General features: G+C 41.2%; 1 long non-coding RNA gene across 1 annotated transcript in view; it reads left to right on the top strand.

Annotated features, from left to right (window-relative positions):
- LOC110256561 (uncharacterized) overlaps window positions 1-21,963 on the top strand; it is a 74,860-nt gene that overhangs the window by 39,530 nt on the left and 13,367 nt on the right. Inside the window, exon 6 of the long non-coding RNA XR_014822691.1 lies at window positions 14,773-14,946. This is a non-coding gene — a long non-coding RNA (uncharacterized LOC110256561). The remainder of the gene's footprint in view (window positions 1-14,772; window positions 14,947-21,963) is intronic.

The raw sequence follows: 21,963 nt of genomic DNA, 5'->3' as shown, positions 1-21,963 counted from the left end.
AAACCTGCATCCTCATGGATGCTAGTTGGGTTCATTAACTGCTGAGCCATGACAGGAGCTCTGACTCATTGTTTTTTTTTTTTTTTTTTTTTAATTGTATGTTGTTAAGTCTCCATGTAGTCAGTTTTTTCTCATTTCTTTTCCTGTGGTAGATTTCTAGTTTTATGCTGTGGTGATCAGAGAAGATGCTTGAAATAATTTCTGTACTCTTAAATTTGTTGAGGTAAAGTTTATGCCCTAGTATGTGATCAATCCTAGAGAATATTTCATGTGCACTTGAAAAGAATGTGTGATCTGTTTTTTTGGATATAATGTCTTGAAAATATCAATGAAGTCTTACTGTTCTATTGTAGCCTTTAGAATTTCTGTTGCCTTATTGATTTTCTGTCTAGAAGATTTGTCCATTGATATAAGTGGGTGCTTAAATCTACTATTATTGAATTCCCATAAATTTCCCCCCTTTATGTCTGTTAGTATTTGTTTTATGTATTTGGGTGCTCCTATATTAGGTGCATATATGGTGAGAATGTAAAATCCCCTTCTTTTATTGATCCTTTTATTATTATACATCGTCCTTTTTCTTTATGACTTTTGTTTTAAAGTCTACTTTGTCTGGTATGAGTATTGTGACTCCTGCTTTCTTGTTATTTGCATGAAGTATCTTTCTCCATCCCCTCACCTTTTTTTTTTTTTTTTTTTTTTTTTTTTTTTTTTGTGCTTCTCCCATGGCATGCAGAAGTCCCCAGACCAGGGATGGAACCCATGCCACAGCAGTAACCCATGCTACTGCAGCGACAACGCCAGATCTTTAACCTGCTGCACCAAGGGAACTCCTATTTAGTATCTTAACCTTTTTCCTTGGTCAGGAATCAAACCCCAGCCACAGCTGTGGCAACTTGGGATGCTTAACCTGCTGAGCCACAGAGAAACTCCTCCCTCACTTTCAATCTATATGCGCCCTTTGCCCTGAGGTGGGCCTCTTGCAGGCAGCATATTGTAGGCTTTTGTTTTTTATCCCAGTCTGCCACTCTGTGTCTTTCAATTAGAGCTTTCAGTCCATTGGCATATAAGGTTATTATTGCTACATATGTATTTATTGCCTTGTTTTCCCGTTGATTCTATGTTTCTTCTTTATTGCTTTCTCTTCGTGATTTGATGATTTCCTTTTATTGTATGCTTGTTTTCTTTTTTGTTTTTGTGAATCTATTGTATGTTTTTGATTTGTGATTGGCCTATTTTTCTGGTATGTTATCCCCTTCCTATATCTATTTACTTTATTTATTTTTATTTATTTATTTTTTGTGAATTTTTGAGGGCCGCACACATGGCATTTGGAAATTCCCAGGCTAGCGGTTGAATCAGAGCTGTAGCCACTGGCCTATACCACAGTCACAGCTATGCCAGGTCTGAGCTGCATCTGTGACCTACACCACAGCTCATAGCAACGCCGGACTCGTATCTACCGAGCAAGGCCAGGGATTGAACCTGTGTCCTCATGGATGCCAGTCAGATTCGTTGCCACTGAGCAATGACAGGAACTCCTATCTGTTTGCTTTAGACTGATAGTCAAATAGGCTTAAACACATTAAAAAAAAAAAAAAGGATCTACATTTTCTTACTTTCCTTCCCCATATTTTATGATTTTGATGTCCTTTTTTACATCTTCATGTTTATCCTTTTGCTCTTCGTTGTGGCAGAAGTTCCCATGCCCGGGACTGAACCTGAGCCATAGCAGTGACAGTGCTGAATCCTTAACTTCTAGGCTACCAGGAAACTCCTTCCTTTTGTTTATCATTGCTTTTACAAATCAGGAGATTTTTTTTTTCTTTTTGATCTGTATACTGGCTTATTTAAGTGATTTTTTTTCCATTTATGATTTCCTCCTTTCTATATCTTTTTGTTTATTTTCTATTTAAAAATTTAAAATTTAAAAATTTTTTATAAAAGTATAGTTGATTTACAATCCTGCATCAATTTCTGCTCTATAGCAAAGTGACCCAGTCATACATATACACACATTCTTTTTCTCATATTATCTTCCATCATGTTCTATCACAAAAGATTGGATATAGTTCCCTGTTCCACACAATAGGACCTCATTGCTTACCATTCTAAATGTATGTGCTTCTTTTCTATTTAGAGAAGACTTTCCAATATTTCTTTTAGGGTGGGTTTAGTATTAATGAACTTTTAGTTTTGCTTGTCTGGGAAATTCTTCATCTCTCCTTTCTAAATGGTAATCTTTCTGGATAGATTATTTTAGGTTATAGATTTTTCCCTTTCAAGGCTTTGAATATATTTTGCCATTCCCTTCTGGCCTGCAGTGATTCTGTAGAGAAATCAACTGCTAGTCTTATGGGGGTTCTCTTGCAATTAACTCTTTGTTTTTCTCTTACTGCCTTTAGAATCCTCTCTTGAACTTTTGCCATTTGTTATTATTATTTTTTAAATTTAAATTTTCTTTTTTAAAAAAATTATAGTTGATTTACAATGTAGTAAAATTTCTGCTATACAACAAAGTGACCCAGTTATACATATATATAATTCCCTTTATTATGTTATCTCCTATCATCGTCTATCCCAAGAGACGGGATATAGTTCCCTGTATAGTATAGTTCTGTTTGAGATCATCTCGTGTGGGATGTTCTGGCCTTTCCGTATCTGCATATCTATTTCCTTCTTTAGTTTTGGGAAGTTTTCAGCCATAATTTCATCAAATACATCTTTAATCCTCTTTTCTCTTTGTTCTCCTTCTAGAATCCCTATTATGCATAGATTCCAGGGCTCTTTTTTACACCCATGCTGTTTCCTTCATACTTGGTTGTTTTTAGGGACTGACCAAAACTAAAAAGCAGGAAAGACATAGTGGGAGAACTGAAATTGAGACCTAAGGGATACCAGTTACATAATTAAAATATAGTGTGGAAAAAGGAGAGGTCAGTACAATTATTTTTCTTTGTGGAAAATGACTTTATTGGTTTTGGGGAAATAATATATGTTCAGTGCGAAATATTCAAACAATATAGATACAAAGAAGAGGGTAAGATTCCCCTAAATTCCACTTTCTATTTGTAACTTCCATTCATTTTGCTGTATATGCTTCCAGCTTCTCTGTGTTTATTTATTATTGATACACTTAATCTAGGTTCTGTCTGGGCCAAGGAATATCTTGGAATATGGGACCTTAGAGTTCCCACACCATCTTTATCAGCTCCCCTCCAACTAATTCTTTGATATGGTCCATTGGGAACTTTTTCAGTTATATTAAAGTGGTATATAAAAGGCAAATGTAACGTCAAAACTTTTTACTCACCCCAACTCTCTTCTCATTAGATTGCTATCCAACTCACCTATATAAAAATTCTATGTATAGAATTCTGGAGTAGCCAGTGCACATTTGAAATTTTCCTAAATAAAAACACACACAAGTTGTTCCATAAACTGATTTTTCTACCAAGAGGATTCCTAGAATATCTGTCCCTAGTTTATAAATACAGACTTTAAAAATGAATAATTAAATCTCACCTTCAAGAACACCTTTAGCCTCCTTAGCACAAGACAGTGCTCTTTTTTCTTTGCTTTTTAGGGCCGCACCCACAGCATATGGAGGTTCCAAGGCTAGGGGTCAAATCAGAGCTACAGCTGCCAGCCTACACCACAGCCACAGCAATGCAGGATCCAAGTCATGCCTGCGACCTACACCACAGTTCATGTCAACACTGGATTCTTAATCCACTGAGTGAGGCCAGGAATCGAACCCATGTCCTCATGGATACTAGTCGATTCATTTCTGCTTTGCCACAATGGGACCTCCTGGCCAGCTGCTCTTTTAATCAGACTTTTCTCCATCTGATTGATGACTGGAAAGAGGAAGACCAGCTAGTTGGAACTCAGCATGCACATCTAAAGTCTATATGATATTACTCATGGTAGGCACTGCTAGGAATAATCTTGATAATTGTATTAGTCAGGTTTTCCTATAATAATATTACTTAACAATCAGCTCCCAAATATCAGTGATTTATAACTACAAACACTGGTTTTTCTCTCACTGATCTGTGCATTGTATGTGGGTGGCCAAGCTTGCCCTGGTCTTAGATTTGGGTATGCTCCATGTGCTTTTATTCCAGGACCCAGAATGAAGGGCCAATGGCCATGCAGGGCATTCTCTCCTCAGGACAAATGACAGAAATGCAGGAGGTCAAGTCGGATTTTATAAACTCATAAATAGCTTCTGGTCAGGGAGTTTGTTGTATGATGTTTGTCACATCTGCCCACATTTTACAGACCAATCCCAAAGTAAACGATTTGGTGAAATGCTCTGTCTAGGAAGCCATGGCAAGGATGGGGAGGGAAGAAAGAATTGTGAACACAGATACTATCTTCTGAACTCCCTAGCGGCACATCAGGTTAAGGATCTGACGCTGTCACTGCTCCATCGCAGATTAGATCTCTGGCCTGAGAACTTCCACATGCCACAGGTGCAGCCAAAAAGAAAAAGACCAACTGGGATGGGAAAGAAAATGAAATTGAGACTGAGATCTATTGTTAAACCTTATAAATGCAGTTAGAACCCACAGGGCTTGAGAACTGCAACAGCTGCATCCCGTGTGTGCCTTCATCAAAGACCCTTTGTCCTCAGAGACCTTTAATGAAGGCTCCCCGCTGATCATAATCACTCTGCCTTTATATTTTATATGCTTTGTGCTCTTGTTTGGGTTATGCTTTTTATGCTCTTTAAAGTTATGAAGACCTCACATGGGTCTTTTAAAAAGGAAAAGACTGAACTGCACTATCAGTTTTTGATTGTTGAGAGACCTATTTGCTCCTTTCCCTTTCCCTGTTACACACATCAGCAAAAACAAATTTCCCTGTGAATAAAAACAAAGAGTATTGTTGCCAGGCAACAAATAAGACAGCATTATTTTTATGGTTTTTTTTTTTTTTGGAAGGTGTAGCATCTTGCTTCACTGTTTCCATGGAGACTCCCAATTATCAAGTTTAGTCAAATGATGGAAAATTGAAATTTATGCAGAGACGAGCTTAGTAAGCAATTACCTATGTTAAGGGACAACCAGGAGAAATATTTAGATGAAACCTCTTACCACAAATCAAGCATTATCCCTCAGTATCACCTGACTCAAGTTAACACTTTATTTTGTATAAACTGCTTTTCTAAAATTATTGCAATAGTATTTCAACAAAATCGCAAGTTGGATGTACATTACTTCCAGAATAAATCACCACTGGATATTTAGAGCACCTATGAGTTGCATCAGAATACTGTAGAAGGAGTTCCCAGGGACCTAGCAGTTAAGGATTCAGCATTGTCACTGCTGTGGCTTGGGTCACTTCTGTGGCATGGTTTGATCCCTGGCCTGGAAACTTCCACATGCTTTGGGCATGGCAAAAAAAAAAAAAAAAAAAAAAAAAAAATACTGTAAGGAATCTGAGCGTGGGAAAAAAGAATACAGTAAGGAATATATAAAGAATAATTGTAAACTAAGGTGTCTCTTTTGTTAGCATGGTGATAGGTCAGTTTCTAAAGTTCTTCCCAATAAATTAATAAGAGAAGATACTCAACACAATTCAGAAACAGTAAAGAAAATGAAGGGAGGGTAGAGTTCAGAGTAGTCCTATCAGATATTAAAACATAGAAGATAAGGAGTTTTCTTTTGGTGCATTGAGTTAAGGATATGGTGTTGTCTCTGCAGCAGCTCAGGTTTCTCTTGTGCTGCATGTTCAATCCCTGGCCCAGGGTGCATATCCCTGGCCATAGGTGCAGCCAAAAAAAAAGACGAAGAAGACATTAAAAATATAATTAGAATTGGGTAAAAGAAGACGTACAAGACATTCCCTTTGTGGCTCAGCCATACTGAACCCCACTAGTATCCTTGAGGACACAAGTTTGATCCCTGGCCTCACTCAGTGGGTTAAGGATCCAACGTGAACTGTGGTGTAGGTTGCATACACAACTTGGATCTGGTGTTGCTGTGGCAGTGGTGTAGGCCCGCAGCTGCAGCTCTAATTCAACCCCTGCTGTGGAATTTCCATATGCCTTGGGTGCAGTCCTAAAAAGACAAAAAAGAAAAAAAAAAAAGACGACGTATAAATGACCAGTAGACACTGGAAAAGATATTTAATATTATTGGCCATTAGGGAAATCAAAACTTCAATTGATATACTGCTTTGCATCCATTATGAGGTCTGTAACAAGAAATGTAAAATGGTGCAGCCTCTTTAGAAAACAGTCTGGCAGTTCTTCAAAAGATTCAGTATAGAGTTACCATTTGATCTGGCAGTTCCTCTCCTGGGTATTTCCTCAAAAGAACTGAAGACATATATCCACACAAAACTTATACACAAATGTTCATAGCAGCATCAAAAAGAGGAAATGACCCGAAACCCACCAACTGATGAATGGATAAATAAATGTTTTATATTGATACAATGGGATAGTATTTGGTTATAAAAAGCAATGAAGTTACTGATTCATGGTGCAATGCACATAAACCTTAAAAACATTATGCTAATTGATGGAGTTTCTGACTTGGCCCAGTGCTAACAAACCTGACTAGTATCCATGAAGATGTGGGTTCAATCCCTGGGCTTAGGATCTGGCATTGCTATGAGCTGTGGTGTAGGCTCAGACCCTGCATTGCTAGGGCTCTTGTGTAGGCTTGCAGCTGCAGCTCCGATTTGACCCCTAACCTGAGAACTTCCATATGCCGCACATGTGGCCTAAAAAAAAAAAAAAAAGATTAAAAAATTATGCTAAGTAAAATAAGCTTTCTTTGCTGTACAGCAGAAAGGAATGCAGCATTGTTAATCAACTATACTTCAATAAAAATTTTTTAAAACCTGATTTTAAAAAAGTGGGCAAAGAACTCATAAATAGATATACAAATGGCCAATAAGGACCGGAAAAGATACTCAATATCACTAATTCCTAGAGAAATGCAAATCAAAATCACAATGACATACCACTTCATACACATTAAGATAGTTATTATCAAAAAAAAAAAAAAAAAAAACCCCAGAAAATAACAAGTGTTGGTGAGGATGTGGAGAAATTTGAACCCTCGTGCATTGCTAGTAAGGGTGTAAAATGGTACAGCCTCTATGGAAAACAGTATGGTGGTTCCTCAAAAAACTAATCATAGAATTCCCATGTGATCTATTTCTATGGTATATACTCCAAACAGTTGAAAATATTTACATGCCCAAGTCCATAGCTGCAGCATTCGCAATAGCCAAAAGGTGTAAACAACCAAAATGTACATCAACAGATGGGTGGATAAACAAAGTGTGGTATATGCATATCATAGAATATTATTCAGCCTTCAAAAGGAAGGAAATCCTGACACATGCTACAGCATGGATGCACCTTGAGGACGTTATGCTAAGTGAAATAAGTCTGACACAAAGGAACCTAAGTATAATTTTAAAATTCCTAAATGCTGCTGTTTGTTATTGCAATATTACAGTCATGGGCTTTGTTTTTTCCTTTCAAGTTCTGCTCCTGACAAATTGAAGACTTTGCTATCTTATTAGAGTCAAGTGATGTTCAGAAGGTGAAGTCAGATAATTATCTGAACTGTTTCTAAACTGGGGACTGTATAGTTCACAAGATCCAATATACCAGTTAGAAATATACATGAACTAAGAAAATAAACAAAAAGGAATCCAAGAAGTTGTGTGAGGGAGTCCTGTCCCTGAGAAATGAAAAGGAGTGGTGGTCTAAAACTAGCCCAGGCAACTGGGTTTTCTACTCAGTGCTTTTGGGAGAGGAAGTTCCAAGAATAGACCCTACAACTGCAGGCAGTCCTCTTCACTGCTGGGGAGCCACAAGAAAGGGGAATCTCCATCAAGGTCAGGGTCCTTCTTATGGAAGTCAGTGACAGCAGGCAACGTAAAACATGCTGACCATTCCAGAAGAAAGACCCTGGGTGGACAACACAAGGCACAGTAGCCCGGAGTAGAAAGTGAAAACTTGTAGATGTCCAGTGGACTAAAAGGAAAGGCTCAGACTTGACCACAGTGGGATCAAAGGAACTCCCCTCTAAAACACTCCCTGCTGCACATCACAGCCACCCTCTAAATTAAAATGAAAATCAAGACAGAATTCTAGGTTGTCTTAAAATATATGCACCATAGGCTCAGTAAAGCGATTTCATGGGAGACCTAAAGGGACCCAAACACCTTTCCTAGACAGTCTGCGCTTATTTTACCTGCTAGCTTCTTCTTGGGTTTAATGAACACTGAGGGCTAAAGGGTGCTAGTGAGTTTGTTGTTGACACCGCTTTCTGAGGATCACTTTAACCAACTTGTTTTCCTAAAGTTGAGTTGGAATTTAGAGAGGGGATTGGAGTTTTAAAGGGCAGGGAGGAGAAGGCAGGGCAAGGAAAAGAGGAGGAGGATGGAAAGATGTTCAAAGAAGGAGGTGTGAGAATAGGAGCAGGAAGGAAGTTAGCAAGAAGAAAAGAAGATGGGAATTGGGAAGGGAAGGACAATAGGAAAAAAAAGTATACCCATGAAATTTTGTTCAGATGGACCTGGCTTCTACCTCACACAGCAAGAGTATCATTCAGACCTTAACTTTGGGTCCACCATGTTGCACTTGCCATGGTGTCTAGAGTTGCATCTAAACTATGAAAATTGATTTCTGTGCCTTCTATTTAGATAAATAGTTCATCCTATCAATATGCTGTTTTCACTTGTATGATACCAAAAAACTACAACAGAAACCTTGACTTAATTTTTTTCTCATGAAATAAATGTGGTTTCACAAAAACCCAGGTACCTGTGTTTCTACTCAGAGGAATAATGCCCTGTTTGGAGGTCTGGCATTATTCCAAATAATGTTGTCATAGCTGGAGGTGCCGATGGTGGTCTGGAAACAGTGACAAATCTGGCTAAGAGCAGAAATGGACTTTGGAGTTAAAGGGAAATTCCTGCCATCAATAGCCAAAATGATCTTGGAAAAGAACAAAGTTGGAGATTCACACTTCCTGATTTCAAAACTTACTACAAAGCTCCAGTCACCAAAATAGAGTGGTTTTGGCATAAGAATAGACCAGTGGACTAAAAAGTCTAGAAATAAACTCACATATATGGCAGATTGATTTTTTTGTTGTTGTTGGCCATGCCTTCGGCATGTGGACGTTCCTGGGGAGGGATGAAAAGCAAGCCACAGCAGTGACAATGCCCAATGAATTCCAGAATATGAACTTTTTCAATTGATTTTTTACAAAAGATTCAAGACCATTCAATGTAGGAAAGAATAGTCTTTTCAACAAAGGCTGATGGGACAACTGGATATCCCCATGCAGAAGAATGAATCTGGGTGCCTCACATCATACACAAAAATAAAACTCAGGGGAGTTCCCGTCGTGGCGCAGTGGTTAACGAACCCGACTAGGAACCATGAGGTTGCGGGTTCGATCCCTGGCCTTGCTCAGTGGGTTAACGATCCGGCATTGCCGTGAGTTGTGGTGTAGGTTGCAGACGCGGCTCGGATCCCGCATTGCTGTGGCTCTGGCGTAGGCTGGTGGCTACAGCTCCGATTCGACCCCTAGCCTGGGAACCTCCATATGCCGCGGGAGCGGCCCAAGAAAATGGCAAAAAGACAAAAAAAAAAAAATTAAAAAAAAATTCAGAATAGATCCACAATCTAAGTATAAAAGCCAAACTATAAGACCCTTAAAAGTAAACATAGCTAGGTTTTCATGACCTTGGATTTGGCAATGGATTCTCAAATATGACATCAAAAGCATAGGCAACAGCAACAAAATAAATTGAATTTATCAAAATTAAAAACTCTGTGCATGAAAGGACTTTATCAAAGAAGATGAAAAGACAACCTAGAGAATGGGAGAAAATGTTTTGTGATGGGGGCCTGTATCCAGAACATAAAGAAATCTTGCAATTTAACAGTCAGTAAACCCAATTTTAAAATGGGCAAAGAACTTGGGAGCAAGTTCTTGGGAGCGGCCCAAGAAAAGGCAAAAAGACAAAAAAAAAAAAAAAAAAAAAAAAAGAATTCAGTTCCAAGACTTCATTGTTTTTGTTTGTTTGTTTGTTTTTGTCTTTTCTAGGGCCACTTGCTGCAGCATATGGAGGTTCCCAGGCTAAAGGTCGAATCAGAGCTACAGCTGCCGGCCTACGCCAGAACCACAGCAACTCGGGATTCCAGCCGAGTCTGTGACCTACACCACAGCTCACGGCAACGCTGGATCCTTAACCCACTGAGCAAGGCCAGGGATCAAACCCGCAACCTCATGGTTCCTAGTTGGATTCGTTAACCACTGCACCACGATGGGAACTCCAAGACTTTGCTTTAATTACTACGGTTAGGGGAGGCAAAGATGAGTTAGAGCTAGAGGTAGAGATTACAATATAAGGGAGAGGAGTTTCCATCGTGGCTCAGCTGTAGACAAATCTGACTCGCATCCATGAGGATGCAGGTTTGATCCCTGGCCTTGCTCAGTGGGTTAAGGATCTGGCTTGCTGTGAGCTGTGGTGTAGGTCACAGACATGGCACATTTCTGTGGCTGTGGCGTAGGCTGGAAGCTACAGCTCCAATTAGACCCCTAGCCTGGGAACCTCCATATACCACAGATTCAGCCCTAAAAAGGAAAAAAAAAAAAAAAAAAAAACCCAAACCCCAAAGACAATATGAGGGAGATGGGGTGGATAGAGATTGGGGAAAGACAGGCTAGTGAAATAAGGAGCACTGACACACCATCAGCAAAGCAAGGTCTCACTGCCTGCATCCCTTCTGCTGCCTCCTTTTTGAAGGAAGACAACCTCCGAAGATGTTATTTTAATGTTCATGTAATCTTTTTTTTTTTTTTGTCTTTTGTCCTTTTAGGGCCGCAGCATGGCACATGGAGGTTCCCAGGCTAGGGGGTCTGATGGGAGCTGTTGCTGCCGGACACAGCCACAGCCACGGCAATGCCAGATTCGAGCCGAATTTGCAACCTACACCACAGCTCACAGCAATGCCGGATCCTTAACCCACTGAGCGAGGCCAGGAGTTGAACCCGAAACCTCATGGCTCCTAGTCAGATTCGTTTCTGCTATGCCATGACAGGAATTCCAGGGTTCATGTAATCTTACCAGAGTGTTTTTCCCTGTCTTCTCTGACTGCTATATAATTACACCCAGGTAAACCAGTTCTCCACCTGGAACCATTAGGGAGAAGGCAGCCTAGAATCATCTTAGAAAAGAAAAAAACACGATTCAAGACAGCTGACAGCCATACTTGCCTCTGGGCAAAATATAAGAGAATATGGTTTAGATGAGATTAGACAAAAGATCAGAATAAGCACTTCTTTAATCTTTTATGAGAATAAGAGTTTTAGCCTCTCTCTGAAACTTTCTGCCTGGTCATAGAACGGCCACATCTTCTGTGATCTCTTGCCATAGTTTCCTCCTCTCAGCTGCCCCTCACCCCCACCATGGCATATGGAAGTTCCTGGGCCAGGAATTGAACCCGCATCACAGTGGTGAGCCAAGCTGCTACAATGACAGTGCCAGATCCTGAACCCACTGCACCACAAGAGAATTCCCCTAGCGTTTTGTTTTTATCAGCTATATCATACGTACATCAAAAAAAACCCCAGGAATTCCCTGGTGGCCTAGCAGTTAAGGATCTGGGATTGTCCCTACTGTGGCTCAGATCACTGCTGTGGCATGAATTTAATTCCTGGCCCAGGAATTTCCACATGCTGTGGGTGCAGCCAAAAATAATAATAATAATAATAATAATTAAAAAGTTCAAAATATCCCTCATTGTCCTTCAGTCCTATTCTGTAGAAACAACTGTATTTAGTACTTAATTTGTTTATTCTTTTATTGGTTACATATTTCTTAATAATTACACTAATATTATCAAATTTAGACATAGTGTATAGCTTTCTAAATCAGTTTCAAGTCAGAGACATAAAACCCTCATCGGATTATGTAGCAGAGAAAATGTAACAAAGGGGTTGGAGCTGTACTTCTCAGTTGGGGGTGACTTTGCTCTCCAGGGCACATCTGACAATATCTGGATACATTTTTGTTGTCAAAACTGGGCAGAGACTACTGGCATCTAGTCGGTATAGTCTGTCCATAGATGCTGCTAGTCATTGTGTAATAGGACAATCTTCACAACAAAAAAATCATCTCACTCTAGACGTCATTAGTGCTGAGGTTGAGACACCTTGGATTAGAAGACCTGGAAGGATAGCTGAGGGAAATGGAGGCAACCCTAAGATTAGCAACTGCAAGAAACCACTATCACCTCCAGGACTAGCGGGTCAGCGGGAGGGGCCGCTGTTAACAGAGGCCATCAGAGAAGCAGTGGCCCAAGTAGGATGGCTTGGCAGGAGCAGACTGTTCAGAGGATGCCGAAGCCATAGAGGAGAAACAGCTACCACTAGAGATGTTGCCCAAGGCAGAGAGAGCAGGAAGGAGAAATACCCCAACTTCTCCTTCACTCACCCTCCCATCTCCTGGCACTTCCATTGGCTGAACTGAGCCAGATGCCAACATCAGGTCTGGGAAGGGTAGTTTACAGAAGTAATGCTGTGCAGTAGTAGCCCAAGAGAGGAAAGCAGGGCATGAATTTGAGGGCGAATAGGTAAATAATCCAGCATACCTTTTCATTATGGAAGAGGAGCATCAAACTCTATTTAGTGGCCACTTCACTTGTGCATGTTTCCTCTTTCTCTCTCTCTCCCTCCATTCTGTTACCAGAACATTACAGTGTTCTGGGAGTTGCTGTCGTGGCTCAGTGGAAACAAATCTGACTAGCATCTGTGAGGACACAGGTTCAATCCCTGGCCTCGATCAGTGGGTTAAGAATCTGGTGTTGCCGTGAGCTGTGGTGTAGGCTGGCAGCTGTAGTTCCAACTCGACCCTTAGCCTGGGAACCTCCATATGCCTTGGGTGCGGCCCTGAAAAACAAAACACACAAAAAAATTATAATGTTCTTATGAGGATAAGTATTTTGAACCTCTGTCTTTATTCTACTAGGTAAGAGAGTAGAGACTGAAAGAGAAGGGAAGAGAGAAAGAGGGAGAGATATTTCCCAGATTTTTTTTTTTCGCTTTTTTTGCTTTTGGGGGCTGCACCAACAGGATATGGAGGTTCCCAGGCTAGGGGTCAAATCGGAGCTCTAGCCGCTGGCCTATGCCACAGCCACAGCAATGCCAGATCTGAGACGCATCTGCAACCTTCACCACAGCTCACGGCAATGCCGAATCTTTAACCCACTGAGCAAGGCTAGGGATGGAAACTGTGTCCTCATGGATACTAGTCAGATTCATTTCCACTGAGCCGAAAGGGGAACTCCTCTCCCAGATTTTATTGACGTTTATTTTTAGGTCATTGAGAATGTAAAAATGTTAACTTACTAACGTTGTCAATCATAATTTAAATCAGAATTCAATGAGTAATGTTGTTTATTCGTGTTGTGAATGTTGTTAATTGTTTTGTTTTGTTTTGCTTTTTAGGGCTTCACTCAAGGCATGTGGACATTCTCAGGCTAGGAGTCAAATTGGAGCTGCAGTTGCTGGCCTATGCCACAGCCACAGCAATGCAAGATCCAAGCTGCATCTGCATCCTACACCACAGCTCACAGCAATGCCAAATCCTCAACCCACTGACTGAGGCCAGGGATGGAACCCACGTCCCTGTGGATGCCAGACAGGTTCACTAACCACTGAGCCATGACGGGAACTCCAGTAAATATTGTTAATTGTACTTGTTTCTTTCCTTGAACAACTTTTCATTGTTCTTAAAATTAACAATACCCTCTCTTTTTGTCAGCTTAGTTTTCTATGCATATATCATTAGTTATTCTTAAATTCCTCATCAAGTCTATAAGTCTTCTTTAATATTTTTTTCTTTTTTGGTCACACTTGCAGCATGCAGAATTTTCTGGTCCAGGATCAAACCCATGCCACAGCAGTGACCTGAGCTGCTGCAGTGACAATGCCAGGTCCTTAACCTAGTGAGCCATCAGGGAACTCCAGTATTTTTCTCTGATGCATTTCTTCAAATGTGTTAGAAATCTGTTCATTTCATTTCTTTCTCTTTTTTAAGTGATCTCCTTTCTGTAACTCTCCTACCTTTGGTATCTGTCCTTTGACTATATCCATAAATTTTATTACCTTTTTCTTTTTTTTCTTTTTCTTTTTTTTTTTGTCTTTTCCAGGGCCACACCCACAGCGTATGGAGGTTCCCAGGCTAGGAGTCTAATTGCAGCTGTAGCCGCCAGCCTATATCACGGCCACAGCAACGCCAGATCCAAGCCGTGTCTGCAACCTATACCACAGCTCACGGTAACGCCAGATCTTTAACCCGCTGAGCAAGGCCAGGGATCGAACCCAAAACTTCATGGTTCCTAGTTGGATTCGTTAACTACTGAGCCACGACAGGAACTCCACCTTTTTCTTTTCAAGAAATTTTAATCTCTTCTTACTTTGTCTGTTGATATCTTTCTGTTAATTACATTAGTTTTCCCAGTGAGATAGTCACACAATAATCGATCCCTTTCACCTGCTCTATTTCAGAATTAATAGCAGCTCCAGGATTTTTGCCTCAGTCTACAGATGGGAAACCCTGGATTTATTAAATCAAATCCAAGTTCCTTGCTTTTATTTTTGTGGTTGTATTAGATACTGCTGGTACCCTGCCCTGAGCCCCTTTACTGCCCTAATACCATGTTTCCAAATGTTCTAAGTGTTGCTGCTAATGACTTAAACATATACCTTTCTCTAGAGAATTATTCTTGGCCAGTGGAAGCCACCTCTTTGGAAAAATGCCTGGGAATCAGTATTTCCCCTCAGGGCATCCTGTAGCTGGTCACTGATTAATAAGAGGGTTTGCAACCTGAGTCTCCTTGCCTCAAAGTGGACAACTCTGTGGTGTCATTCACACTCCAGAATTCCATAGGTAAGACTGAAATTCAGCCTCGACTAACACCTCATCTTTGTTTAGCCCTTTCCCCTGCTCTACCCTGCTTCCCCTACCTTCTTACAAATTCCTCCTGAAAGCACAGCTTCAGAGTGTCTCTTATATAAAAATCCCTGTCTCAGGAAAAAAAAAAAAAAAGGAAAAAATAGAAAAGGAGTTCTTGTTTGTCTCAGCAGTAATGAACCTGACTTGTAACCATGGGGATGGAGGTTTGATCCTTGGCCTCACTAGCAGGTTAGGGATCTGGCATTGCCATGACTATGGTGTAGGTCGGCAGCTGCAGCTCTGACTCAACCCCTAGCCTGGGAACTTCCATATGCTGCAGGCACAGCTCTAAAAAAAGAAAATAATTACAAAGAGAATCCCTCCCTCAGTCTCTGCTTCTGGGAACCCCACCTAAGGCAATAGTGAAGGTTTTTTGGCTTCCTAGCATTCATTCTCCCTTCCTAAAAGCACCAGAGTTTCTTTTTGGGAAATGACTTTCCCATCACTCTATTGTGGGCAGTCTTGCCATGACTAAATCTAGGTACCTGCCCTTCCAGCACAGAAGGGGTTTGCAGAGTCTCCTTCCAGTAGACCTTCCTTTCACTGCCTTGCTACAGCAGGCTCAGTCTTATGACCTAAACTCAGTCCATGTGATGTTCTCTTCAGAGATTATGAATCTTGAGTGAGTCATACAAAGATATTTGAAGTTCATTGATCTCATCATGGCCTCCTGATAGCCTGTTTCAACTTTTTGACCTTTCTGTGGTCCCTGCCTCTTAACTTAACAACACCTTGGTTCCTGCCCACTCTCAAGCTATTTGGTTAGCTTTCTGTGAGTTATTCCAGTCCTTCTAGTAGTTTCCTTTTGTGTAAGTTCTCTCACTCAGGTTCTCTTGCTTATAACCAAAAGATCATTAGCGATGCAGTGACCTCGCTCTCTCTGTCTCTCTCTCTCTCTTTTTTTTTTTTTTTTTTTTTGCTTTTTAGGGCCACATCTGCGGCATATGGAAGTTCCCCAGGCTAGGGGACAAATCAGAGCTACACCTGCCAGCCTAAACCACAACGACAGCAATGCAGAATCTGAGCCATTTCTGCGACCTACACCACAGCTCATGGCAATGACGGATCCTTAACTCCTTGAGCAAGTCCAGGGATCGAACCCAAGTCCTCGTGGATACTACTCAGACTTGCTTCCTCTGCACCATAACGGGAACGCCCCTTACTCTCTTTTATCTATGTGCAGAGAAAAAGGATCTGGGACCAGATCTCTAATTCAGAAGAGGGATGATTTAGAGCCTTTGAGCTTGACAATCAGGAGTCTATCTGGATTGCTCTCCCTGCCCCAGTGAACAGGTCAGAGTTTGCAAAGCATCTCTCAACTGGGTACATTGTACTTTGATTGTATGTGAGATTCTGAGTTAATTTCTTCTCTTAGAAATCTGGTGTATAGCTTTCAACCTCAGAAAACATACATCTCAGTCTGAAACCTCCTCTCAGTTGGCATTTTTTCCTTTTCTTCTATGTTAATTCATTTTTCCTTTTCTTTTCTTACATCTTCCTGTAACAATCCTGAAAATAGAGTGGTTCAACTGCATGTACTTCTCTATAATATCTTCAGGAGGAAAAGAGACTTATGGGTGGAATTTTCCCCTCAAAATTGTTCAGTTTGGGGATTGTAAGGAAGGAAATGAGCTCAACAGAAAAACCAAAATAGACACACATAATTTCAGAAGAATCTAAAGACAATCCTCTAGTCTGAGTTACCAGGCAACTGTTTCTCCAGGGACGCCATCATTTTGATTTTATAGAATAATCAGGTCCCTGAATTTCTGACTCAAGAGATCTTGGGATAATAATGAATTCATTTTTCGTTATTGAAAAAAGTTATAAAGAAAAACCTCTCTCTTGCTTGGCACGGGTGTTTCATGCTTTTGTCTTTCACAGTTTCTTTGTTGTGTGTCTTCAAAGCAAACAGATTTTCATCTATTTGGGATGTTTTTCTTGGATCCTACTGAGAGTGGGGATGAATGGAAGACCACTCAAGATGCTGATTTTTAGCTGCTTCACATTCTCATCTTATGTTTATTAAGATGTTTTATCCACAAGGAACAAAAGAAAAAAGTTGGACATTAACATTGCCTAAAACAGTACTCATGGGAAACACAGCCTTAGGCCTAGAAACGAGGTCTATACCTGTACACAGGTAAATAAATTATTGTTGAATAAAGAGAGGAAGAAGTTTCCTGGTGGCCTAGCAATTAAAGATCCGCATTGTCACTGCTGTGGGCACCATGGGTTCGATCCCTGGCCTAGGAACTTAACTCATGCTGAAAACGTGGCCAAAAAAAGGGGGGTGGGGCTAGACAAAGAGATGAGCAGATAGATGAGTCTTTTCATCAATATTTGAAAAAAAAATCTTTGTAGAAACAGTTGTTTGCTCAGATAATTGTGGGGTTTTTTGTTTTGTTTTGTTTTGTTTTGGCTTTTTGCCATTTCTTGGGCCGCTCCCGCGGCATATGGAGGTTCCCAGGCTAGGGGTTGAATCGGAGCTGTAGCCACCAGCCTACACCAGAGCCACAGCAACGTGGGATCCGAGCCGCGTCTGCCACCTACACCACAGCTCATGGCAACGCCGGATCGTTAACCCACTGAGCAAGGCCAGGGATCGAACCCGCAACCTCATGGTTCTTAGTTGGATTCGTTAAGCACTGCGCCACAACGGGAACTCCTCAGATAATTGTGTATTAAACTCAGAGTTTAGAAAAAAAATCACATGACTAATTTCCTATTTTGTTTTTGTCTGTACAGTGGTTTTGATTTTGATTCATTTGCTTATATTGCAAGCCTAAATGGTGCAAGGGTCTCTGCTGGACATGGGTCTGTTTCAATGGAAGAATCGCAGTCCCAGCCTTGAAGATATCTAACCTCTAAAGATGGGAGAAAACAGGCCAATAATTCCCCTTTTTTTTTTTTTTTTTTTTTTTTGTCTTTTTAGGGCTGCACCTGCGGCATATGGAGGTTCCCAGGCTAGGGGTCTAATTGGAGTTGTTGCTGCCGGCCTGTGCCAGAGCCACAGCAACGTAGGATCCGAGCCACCTCTGTGACCTACACCACAGTTCAGGGCAACACCAGATCCTTAACCCACTGAGCGAGGCCAGGGATCGAACCTGCAACCTCATGGTTCCTAGTTGGATTCGTTTCTGCTGCACCATGACAGGAACTCTTTCCTTCCTTTTTTTTTTTATTAAAGTATAGCTGATTTAGGAAGTTCCCATCTTGGCTTGGTGGTAACGAACTCAAATAGTAACCACGAGGATGTGGATTCGATCCCTGGCCTCACTTAGTGGGTTAAGGATCTGATGTTGCTGTGAGCTGTGATGTAGTTTGCAGATGAGGCTCAGATCTGGCTTTGCTGTGACTGTGGTATAGGCTGGCAGCTGCAGCTCCAATTTGACCCCTAGCCCAGGAACTTCCATATGCCGTGTGTGAGGCCATAAAAAGAAAAAATAAGTAAAAAAAAGTATAGTTGATTTACAATGTTGTGCCAATTTCTGCTGGATAGCAAACTGGCTCATTCATTATATATATACATATTCTATTCTATTCTCTCTCTTTTTTTATGGCCATACCTGTGGCATATGGAAGTTCCTGGTCTAGGGGTAGAATCAGAGCTGCAGATAAGGCCTATACCACAGCCACAGCCAGATTCAAGCAGTATCTGCAACCTACAGCATAGTTTACAGCAACGCTGGATCCTTAACCCACTGAGCAAGGTCAGGGATCAAAGCCACATTTTCACAGAGACAACATTGGATACTTAACCCACTGAGCCACAATAGGAACTCCTACATTCTTTTTTAAAATACTCTTTTTTATTATGATTTATCTCAGGATATTGAATATAGTTCCCTTGCCATGCAGTAGGACTTTGTTGTTTATCCATCTCATATATATTGGTTTGCATCTGCTAATCCCAAACTCCTAATCCATCCTTCTCCCACTCCTCTCCCCTTTGGCAACCACAAGTCTATTCTCTACGTCTGTGAGTATGTTTCTGTTTCATAAATAGGCTCGTTTGTGTCATATTATAGATTCCATATATAAGTGATATAATATGGCATTTGACCTTCTCTTTCTGACTTATTTCACTTAGTATGATAATCTCTATGTCCATCTCTGTTGCTGCAATGGCATTATTTTATTCTTTTTAATGGCCAAGTAATATCCCATTGTATATACGCACCGCATATTCTTTACCCATTCCTCTGTTGATGGACATTTAGGTTGTTTCTCTTTTATTTAATAGTTAAGGGAACCAGTGCCTTAGATGACTGACCCCTACTGTCATCCGGCCAGTTGGTTGAAGAGGCTGGATTACTATTTACTGTCTCATTCTTTGGTTGCCATACTCTTCACTGCATTGTTTTTAGGACGTGACATTTGGCTGGCACACACTTGATTGGCTATAGTGGTTGTTGAAATACTTCTGAACCAGTTGGCCTGCAGCCACTGCCCCAATCCCTCTGGAGTAAACAATGTCAGGGGTCCATCCTCCATCCAGCTCTCTGGACAGTTTCATATCCAGCACCTGCTCAGCCACAGGCACAGAGAGCCAGACTTGCCAGGAGAGATCTCCCACCCTGGCCCTGAAACACTAAGAAGTGCTGGGATTTAGACGCTGGCTCTCTTGCCTCTGGTTGGGAGAAATCTGTAGCAGAGCTGACCCTCCAGAACTCTTCCATGGGATCAGGCTAAAGCCACCCTCCAGGGGCTTTGCTTGAGAGGGAGTCTATGATGGTGGATTTTTTCCTTTGGCTGCACCTGTAACATACAAAAATTCCCAGGGTAGGGATGAAGCCCACGCCACAGCAATGACCCAAACTGCTGCAGTGACAATGCTGGATCCTTAATTCACTGAGCTACCAGGAAACTCCTGTGATGGTGAATTTTAATTGTCAACTTGATTGGGACCCAAGATCCCAGATACTTGGTTGACTATTATTCTGGGTGTGTCTGTGAGTTTATTTCCAGATGAGATTAGGATTTTCTTTTAAATTTTCTTTTATGTTGGAGTATAGTTGACTTACAGTGTTGTGTTTAGTTTTAGGTGTACAAAGACATATCCATTCTTTTTCAGATTCTTTTCCCTTATAGGGAAAGAATATATTCCCTCACAGAATATTGAGTAGAGTTCTCTGTGCTTGGCAGTAGGTCCTTGTTGACCTTTAGTAGTATGTATATGTTAATCCCAAACTCCTAATTTATCCCTTCCCCCACCCTTTCCCTTTTGGTAACCTTAAATTTGTTTTTAAATTCTGTGAGTCTGTTTCTGTTTTGGAAATAAGTTCATTTGTATGATTTTTTTTTTTTTAGATTCCACATATGGGTGATGTCATATGATATTTGTCTTTCTCTGTCTGGTTTACCTCAGGAGCTCAGGGTTTGAATATGTAGACTGAGTAAGCTAATGGCCCACTTTGGTGTGAGTGGGTCTCACACAACCTGCTGAAGACCTGAATAGAACAAAGGAAGGGGGAGGTCCCATCATGGCTCAGTGGTAACAAACCTGACTAGTATCCATGAGGATGCAGGTTCGATCCCTGGTCTCACTCAGTGCTTAAAGATCCGCTGTTGCCATGAGCTGTGGTGTAGTTCTCAGACATGGCTTGGATTGTGTGTTGCTGTATCTGTGGTGAACCTGGCAGCTGCAGCTCCAGTTCAACCCCCTAGCCTGGGAATATCTGTGTGCCTCAGATGCAGCCCTTGACAGAAACAAACAAACAAACAAACAAAAACAAAAAAAAACAAATGAAGAGAGAGCAAATGGACTCGATCTCTGCCTGCTTCCTTGCTCTGGGACAGCAGTGTTCTCCTGCCCGTGGACTGGGACTTAGGCCATCAGCGCTCCTTGTTTCCACGCTTTAGGGTTTCAGTAGAACTTACACCACTCATTCTCCTGGTTCTCAGCAGTGGAACTGGCTTTTCTGGGTCTTCACCTTGCAGACAGCAGATGGTGGGACTTATCAGCTTCCATAAACATGTGAGCTAGTTCTGTATATGGAAGTGTGTGTGTGTGCATGTGTGTGTATTCCTCCCTTGGTATCCAGGAGCCCCCACATATACCAAAATCTGCAGATGCTCAAGTCCCATAATCAGTCCTCCAAATCTGCAAATCTTCTGTATCTGTGGATTCAATTAACCCCTGATTGTGTAGAACTATATGTATTTATTTTAAAAATCCCAGAGTTCCCTGGTGGCTCAGCAGGTTAAGGATCTGGCATTGTCACTGCTGTGACTCAGGTCACTGCTGTGGCATGGGTTCGATCCCTTACCTGGGAACTTCTGCATGTCATGGGCATGGCCAAAAAGAAAAGATAAGACAAAATCCAGGAGTTCCTGTTGTGCCTCAGCGGTAATGAAGCCAACTAGTATCCATAAGGACGTGAGTTTGATCCCTGGTCTCACTCAGTGGGTTTAGGATCTGGCGTTGCCGTGAGCTGTAGTATAGGTGGCAGATGCAGCTCGAATTCCACATTACTATGGCTGTGATGTAGACTGGTAGCTACAGCTCCAATTCGACCCCTAGCCTGGGAACTTCCATATGCCACAGTGTGGCCCTAAAAATACAAAAAATAAAAAAAAGAAGAAAGAGAAGAAGGAAGGAAAGAAAGAAGGAAGGAAGGAAGGAAGGAAGGAAGGAAGGAAGAAAGGAAGGAAGAAAGAAAGAAAGGAAGAAAGAAGTTCACATTTAAGTGGACTCATGTATCTCAAACCCTTTTTTTCAGGGGTCTACTGTATATGTATATGCCATTGGTTCTGTTTTTCTGGAGAACCCCAATACAGATCCTTGCTTGGCTTCCTCTTCTCCTGTCCTACTTCATTCATCTTTTTATTGGCCTTCCCTGGGTACGTTTCCTTAGTAAGTTACCTCCATGTGAATCTATATCTTGGCCTCTGCTTCCAGGGCACCTGGCTTTCTAGGAAAATTCCCCAAAGCCCCACCTCTCCAAG

The sequence above is a fragment of the Sus scrofa genome, chromosome 13, assembly GCF_054392235.1.
Source record: "Sus scrofa isolate SSC_HxYL_T2T_F1_AM1 chromosome 13, Sscrofa_HxYL_maternal_Yorkshire_Landrace_v2.0, whole genome shotgun sequence".
NCBI lineage: Eukaryota > Metazoa > Chordata > Mammalia > Artiodactyla > Suidae > Sus > Sus scrofa.
Note: the sequence above shows the minus strand (reverse complement) of the source record. Positions and strands in the feature narration are given on the sequence as shown.